The following is an 8,395-nucleotide window of genomic DNA, read 5'->3' on the forward strand; positions in this document are numbered from 1 at the left end:
GAGCCCGAGCCGGGCCAGACGTGGGTCCCCCGGTGTCGGGCGTCTGCTCTCCGCGTTCGGTGCGTTGGTCACCCACCTCTACGCGAGGAGATGAGGGTCCAGGCCCGAGTCTCAGCGGGGCCATTGTCCAGCTTGGTGACCTTGGGCGAGTCCCTTAACCTCTTCGAGCTCGTCGCATAATAAAAGTTGGAAAGTTGCCGCACCTTCGTACCTCCTTGTTCCTCACGATGCTATAAGCAGGTGATGGTTCCCAAGTTACATTGGAGGAAACCCAGGCCCATCAGGGCTCGCTAGCCTCACTATTCAAGGTCCCACAGCTGGGAAGTATTATTAGCCAGACCTGTGGGGCATTGTTAAATAAAAAACTTAACTTCCATGGCTGAAAGCCTTTTTTAAAAAAAGTATATCTTACTGATTTTTTACAGAGAGGATAGAGAGTTAGAAACATTGATGAAACATCTGTTAGCTGCCTCCTGCACACCCCCTACTGGGGATGTGCCGCAACCAAGGTACATGCCCTTGACCAGAATCAAACCTGGGACCTTTCAGTCCGCAGGCCCACACTCTATCCACTGAGCCAAACCGGTTAGGCTGAAAGCCTTTTTAAAAGAAAGGGTTTACTGGGCCATAAAGGACCAGGTCCTGGGGCATGAAGTCTAAACCGGCAGCAGCAGCCTAGGTGGGAAAGGCAGCATGTCCCGCAGTCCTGGCTTTGACGGGCCTTTTTTTATATCTCATGGAGGGGAGGGTGCGGGTTTGACGGGCTTTTTATATCTCATGGAGGGGAGGGTGCGGGGAAATGTAAGGTGTTTGGAAAGAATTTACATTGGCTACAGATAAGGGTGGTGCGATAAGGTGAAGTGCGGGAGCAGTTCTATGACAGCAGCCTCTGTAAGAAAGAGATATTTACTACTTTTGACTGGTTACAGGCAATAGTCCTGAAAGTTTATGCGCATGCAAGATCCGATGGCCCAACTAGTAGTGGGCTAGTAGCCGTCTGGATGTTGATTCAAAGCTCCAATATATATTCAGGAATGTGAGCCGTCTGTCACCTAGCCCCAGCTATTAACAGGCTAACTGTTCTGTTTTTCTCCTGTTCTCCGGCCCGCTATAATTTAATTTAAAACAGTTCAGAATGTTTGTTCTTGTCAATGTCAAAACCCTTGTTTGTCCCACTCGCTCTATAGCACCTCTCTCATCTAGCATTTTCCTGTCTAAACCCCCAGAACTAGCTAGTTTCACCTTAGGAAGGTGAGGAAGCTGTTCCAAGGAAGGCAATGGTGCAATGAAAATGGCTGGTGTTGCCCTAGCCAGCTTGGCTCAGTGGATAGAGCATCAGCCTGTGGACTGAAGGGTCCCAGGTTCGATTCCAGCCAAGGGCACATGCCTGGGTTGCGGGGTCGATCCCCAGTAGGAGGTGTGCAGGAGGCAGCTGATCAATGATTCTCTCTTATCATTGATGTTTCTATCTCTCTCTCCTCCCTTCCTCTCTGAAACCAATAAAGAAATATATATTTTTTTAAAAAATGGCTGGTGCTGAGAGCTATCCTGGCCCTTCACCAGCTGTACCTTTTCTGTGGGGTACTTCATCTTTCTGAACTCATTTCCTCATCCCCGAAATGCAGATTGGTAGGAAGATTTTTTTTAAATAATTCTTTACTGTTGAAAGTAATACATATGTCCCCTTCCCTCCCCCCCATTGACCCTCTCCAGCCTACCCCTACCCCAGGCCTTTAGCACCCTATTGTCTGTGTCCATGGGTTATGCATATATGCATGCATACAAGGTCTTTGGTTGATTTTCCCCCACCTTCCCTCCAAGATTCCACACTCTGTTCCATGCTTCCATGTCTCTGGATCCACTCCATTCATCAGTTTATTTTGTTAATTAGATTCCACATACCCCTCCTTCCCTCTGAGATTCCGCACTCTGTTCCATGCTTGGTAGGAAGATTTAAGTGAGCTAATGCACAGAAGGTTTAGTAAACTATAAAGCACCAGGGTTGCATGGGGAATCATTAGCATGGGTTAGAAAAAATACCTATCATGAAAATAATATAAATTTGAATCCTCTGATTAGAGGATTTGAATCTATTGACACTTAATTTTCTTATGCTTTAGGTTCCTATGGAAACCTCCCAGAGGTCTTCTGAGCAATTTGTTTTGGGTTTTGTTTTTTGCATTTTAAATAAGGAATATCACAAGGAAAAGTGAAGTAAAAGTATTTCACATGCAGACTGTCACTTTACAAATATCATTTACAGTCTTCCCAAAAGCCCAGCAAACTGAGTAGTAGTATACCCATGTCATCAATGAAGATCTGCAGATTAAGTATTGACCCAAAGCCACACAGGAAAAGGCAGAGCTGGATTTTGAAACTGGGTCTTTCCACCACCAGAAACTGATGGAATGACTGGCCGCCTAGACGCCTCCCGCACCTGAAATAAATGTGCCCGCCCATCTTTTTCCTACCTGGCTATTTTGGTAACTTTCCTTGATGCAATTCCCTGCCCTCTCTGTTTCTCTCCTGGGGTTTTATTTTCCCACATAAAGGCTTTTGTCTCCTCTTTCCCCCTCTCTGGTTCCTTGTCTCTTGAGATGCCAGGGCCTTGTGCAGCCTCTTTTATTGCTGGAATGGATTTGTGACCTGTGATTAAGACACAGCATTCTCTACCTGATCCCTTGCCTCTCTCCTTCTCTCCATGTTAATTACTGTATAGTCATAGAAAGTTAATAGGTCTGTGGACAAAAGGGGACACATGCTAACCTGACAAGCTCAGGGAAGGCCTGCATGGCGGTCTAGCAAACTCAGAGACCTAAAGTAACCACAAAAGATGGTCTGAAATTAAACTTTAACTTAAAGCAGTTATGGTGGGTAGTTACATCCTATGCCAGTATCTACACTGACAAGGTCAACCTTTACCTTAACTGAGCCTATCTGTCTTTTTGCATCTATAATAACATACCCTTGAAATGTCTGGGTAACTTGTAACTTCCCTTTTTCTGGACCCCGTGGGGCACCACCTAACGTGCCTGGGTGCCAGGATAGATATCACAAATTCCTTCATTGTTATCATGTTAATTGTTCCTGCACCCACCTAAGTATGTGTCTATCATTTTACCTTTTATCCAATCCTAGGGGTTTCCCCCGCTTTGTTTTCTCCCGCCTCTCTAGTCTATCACCAATGGATTTCAAGTAACCCACCTACGTCCCTTCCTTTGATTACAATGTATAAATCCTAGTATAGATGTAACCCGCCATTCTCCGAGCATTATCTCAATTTGTTGAGGTTCTGCTTCCTGGCAATTGTCGACAATTGGGCTCAAGTAAACTCACAAAACTTCTTTACAGGTTTGAATGTTTGTATGTTAACAGGTCCAAGTCAAGGATGGGGTGGGACCAAGAGATGTCGTTTTGTAAACTTAAGTTTACAAGCTGAGCGCTCAGTTCCTGTAGGTAGGGAGTGTGCTTCATCCACTGTTGAACCCAATCATTGACGTCTGGATTCGAGACATCCTGTGGAAATCAGCTTTCCTGTGTCCTCGGGTCCATATTACAGCCAAAACTTTGGAACGCTGCCAAATAATGTGCCTATCACTGAAGCGGGGAGGTCTCGGAGGGAGCTGCGTTTACCCACACTCCTCCTTTCTCCACCTTTAGCATTAGTGCCATCACTATTTTTCATCTTTATCGTAGGCTTCCAGAGAGGCACTCAATAATGTACCCATTGTTTAAGGAATCTGAAACCCTTTTCAGTGAGCAATCGTATTTAGCAGCAATAAAGCACTAATTTGTCTACCAAGTGACATATTTATAGGAGCTATTTACTTTGCCATATTTTTATTATTTCTACTCATTTGCTAAGTACTTCCCAATACATATTTATGAAGCCCATGCCTTTCCCCAAACAGTAGTGAAATAATAAATCATATTATTTATTTTATTAGCAGCAGCATAGCTTATAAGTCCTAGTGCCCTAATTTTTGTTTGTTCTGGCAAGAGCCAGAAGAATTCATGGTGACTAAGCACCTACTATGTGCCTGTGAAGGGCACTTCACAGCGATTATCTGTTTAATTTGCCTGAGATATAGATTTTACCACTAAGACGGAGACATTACCTTGTTTAAGTAACTCAGCGATAAAGGGCCCAGCAGGGTTTTGAACCTAGATCTTGATTCCAAAAGCCTAAATAAAATAATGTCTGTACAATATAAAATTCCTTTCTGAGAGAGACTGCAAAGGTTTCCCCAGAATGGAACAGTTAGAAGCAAAGAGACACAGGATGCTAACCCCAGTTTTTCTATGAGAGGTTACTCTCTGGGGGAAGTTATTCCCTGAGAAATCAGTGGAGGGGCCCTAAGCAGTTTGGCTCAGTGGATAGAGCGTTGGCCTGAGAATCAAAGGGTCCCGGGTTCGATTCCCCTTCAAGGGCATGTACCTTGGTTGCAGACTCCTTCCCGGGCCCAGGCCCTGGTCAGGGTTCGTGCAAGAGGCAACCAATTGATGTGTTTCTCTACATCTTTCCCTTTCTCTTCCATTCTTTCTTAAAAAAAAAAAAAAATCAATGGAAAAATATCCTCGGGTGAGGATTAACAACAACAACAACAACAAAATCAGTGCTGGGGGTATTTCCCAAAGAGAAGAAAAGTACAAGAGTTCTATTCATTCTTGGAGACGGGCCTGGCCACATGCTTTGCGGGGCACAGTGCAAAATGTTGGACCCTTGTTCAAAAAGTATTAAGAACTTCGGGATGGCAATGGCAGAGCATTAATCTAAGCACAGGACTGTGCAACTGCATTGGTCACACTACCATGAAGCTGGCCTTGCCTGGACGGAAGGTAGCTGTCACTAGTATCTCCCAGGCATCATAAGTCTCAATGATATGAGTGCTTATTTTATGCTGGAAAAACATTCAGTGCTTTCCTAAGCTATATGACCCTAAAGCAAGTCTATGTAGCAGCTTTTATTTTCTCCATTTCACAGACGATGAAACGAGGTCTTAAAGAGGCCCTAGCCAGGTAGTTCAGTTGATTAGAGCATCGTCCAGATATATCAAGGTTGCAGGTTCAATTCCTGGTCAGGGCACATACAAGAATCAACCAATGAATGCACAAATAGTGAAACAACAAATCAATCTCCTCTCTCTCTCTCCCTCCCCCCATCTTCCTCTCTCTATTAAAAAAAAAAAGCGAAGGCTTTAAGAGGCTAAATCATCCAATGAGATACAGCAAGTGAGTGTCAGAGTTAAGACCCAAGTTATTTGAGACGTAAAAAAATCTTGTCCCTTTATAGCTTTTCAGTACAGACCTATTGTCTTCTGGCAAAACCTAAGCTTAAATTGAGGCTCTTACACCCAGAGATTACAGAGAGTCAGGGGAAAGGTAGGACTCAAAGGCTACTCAAGGAATCAAACTTGTGCAGCAGCTAAAGTGCAGCTGTACAGCTTCAGGATACATGGACCTTCCATTGGCTGGGAGAGAGAACTCTATACATGACAAATAATGGTCAGAACCTGACCTCCCTTCTTCAGGACAAACAGGAAATGCAATGAGATCTTTACCTTGATTAAATGAGGAACCTACAACATCTTACTTAGTGATAAAATACTGGAAACAGCCCCCTCATGTCAGGAACAGGGACAATGGCTATTGTTGCTTCTATTCAACTTAGTACTGGAAGTTAGTCTAGCCAATGCAATAGGACAAGAAAAAAAAATCAGGGAAAGCACTTTTTTGAGAGTGGTGTTTGATGAATACTTACCTAGCTCTATTGTAAGCTCCATGCACCACACAGCCTTCTCCTATATTCATCCCCAGCACACAGATTTGGACAGTTTTAACTCTATCCAGTACAACTCCATGACAAAACACAGGAAAACCTAGTGGATATGTATCTAAATCCCTTATCTCCTCCTGGCTCATAACTCAAGGACATTAGACCCTATTGCTTTTATTCAATTATATTTCCCCCTAAGGCTCCAGTTGACTTTAATACCAATGATATTTCCCTTCTCTGAGTGTTTGTCATTCTTTCACAACTTCCATTATGGAAAATCAGAAAGAGCTGATAAAGTAGATCTCTAGTCCAGCTTTTTAAGGTGAGCTAAGCTGAAAAGAGGTTGGAATAAGTAGTCTATACTGCTATCAGTCTATACTGCAAAATGAAAAAGACTCTTTAAAAAAAAAAGAGAGGAAGGGAGAGGGAGAGATAGAAACATCAATGATAAGAGATAATCATTGATCGGCTGCCTCCTGCACTTCCCACACTGCCCAGACATGTGCCCTGACCAGGAATCAAACTGTGATCTCCTGATTCATAGGTTGACACTCACCACTGAGCCACACCAGCCGGGTGAGCAAAAACAAAATCCCCTTAAAGTGGATCTTGAGCTCATGGACAAATAAATGAACAGAAAGTATGAGAGAACGGTACAGGGGAGTTATGAGAAATGTCATTCTGGACCACCATGGAGGCATAAGAAAGGGAAGATGTCAGTGTGGATGCACCAGCCACAGTGGGGGGGGTGTGGGGGTGGGCAGAGGCAGCACATAAGCAGGGAGAAGAGCCAGCCTGGCCTGAGGCATGCTTGGGACTGTCCATGTGCCCGGAGCAGAGTGTGCAGTGGCAGCACGTGGGGCAAGGAAGCCCTGGTCTAAGAGCAAGGCCAAGGAGGAAGCAAGTACGAGGGGCCGGGTCCTGCCCGAAGTCCACAGGGTGGCCTGGCACAGCAGTGAATGGGGCGCCTTCCCATGGCTAGAGATGCCACCTGGGCTTGAGGGCTGTGGCGCCTTCAGCTGGAGTAAGTGCCCCAGTGGGAATAGAACTGTGCGGTTTGGAAAGCAAAGGCAATGTGGAGACAGACAGAGTCCTGGCCTAGAAATCAGGAGTTCTGGGGTCCAGCCCTGCTCTACACTGGGACTGCCCTACTCTTCCTTGGGGCTCAGTTTCCTTCTCTGTTAAGTCACAGGATGGGACAGGTGATCTTTACAGGCCTCTCAAACCACATTATTCTAGGGTCCTCAGTCAGGGGCTAAGCACCTGGGAACATGGCAGATCTCCCCAGGGCAGAGATGGCAACCAGGTTCCACGCTGAATGCCAAGTCCAACTGATTGGCTGTGGTTACCTGGAGCACTATGTGGAGAAGAACTGCAAAATACTGTGAGCTCCGCAAAAAAGAATGCTTGATTGGTTGGTGATGTCTGCGTGGGCTCAGGATGCCCAAATGGTAAGTGTGGCAGGGATTTTTCGGCTTAAAGTTCTGTTTCCTACCACGGCTGCAGAAATGTGCCAACCGCTCACAGGATAAGGATACTGAAAAGCCCTAGCTGGTTTGGCTCCGTGGATAGAGCATCGACCTTCAGACTGAAGGGTCCCGGTTCGATTCCGGTCAAGGGTACATACCCGGGTTGCGGGCTTGATCCCCAGTAGGGGACGTGCAGGAGGCAGCCGATCAATGCTTCTCTCTCATCATTAATGTTTCTATCTTTCCCTATCCCTTCCCTCTGAAGTCAGTAAAAATATATATTTTTTAAAAAGGACACTGAAGGTTAATTCCTCCCGTGGTATTCTGTGAGAGCAGCAGCACCAGGGTTCCCTCAGTTAGGCTCACCAACCCTGTCCTCACCTGGGTACATACCCTCGAGCCAGTGCCCCATGCATTCCCAACGCGCCGTGCTTCTTGCTTCTATCCCTGCTGCGTTTATCATCTCTACATGTCATATCATCGGTCTATAATTCTGACACCGCTTTTCCTGCAGCCAAGACACAACTAATTAATTACACAACAGGCTCTCTGAGAAAGGCAACCTTCCTTTTAAAAAATGTGTTCAGTAAACAACCTGATCATTTCTCTACTTTGCCTGTTGTTTTCCCGTCCCCGCTGTCCTCCTCTCCTTGCAGCCAGGGTGACAGCTCTCAGACGGATGGCTACCGCGCAGGTAACAGACAGGGGGTGGGGGGTTATTTCAAACACTAGGGCACTACGCCCTGGTACAGCTGGCTGGAAGAGAAGGGTAATTATATTGCATCTTGGAGCCACCGGCAATGAATTTCTGCATGAAGACTAGATTTGCCATGTATTATTTATGCCAGCATCAATTTTCCCAGCTGGCTCTATTGACTGAGCAAATTCTCCTCTGTCTGTTTATGGGCAAGGCCATGCATGGTTCAGCACCTCCGGGTACTTTGTACTATGGAGGGGCCCCACAGGGCATCATGCATATTATACAAGTGTCTGGATTCACTAGGAGCAGGTCACATCTTCCCTTCATTAGATAATACCCCTGGGACTGCAGCGAGCTCCCTGTCTCACCTGGCTCTGGTGATGCACGCAGGTGTATGAAACCAAATCAGCAAGAGCCAAAGAGGACTAATAGGGTTCTCCTCACTGGTGG

This window comes from Myotis brandtii, unplaced genomic scaffold (assembly GCF_000412655.1).
Source record: "Myotis brandtii unplaced genomic scaffold, ASM41265v1 scaffold1327, whole genome shotgun sequence".
NCBI classification, from domain to species: Eukaryota; Metazoa; Chordata; class Mammalia; order Chiroptera; family Vespertilionidae; genus Myotis; species Myotis brandtii.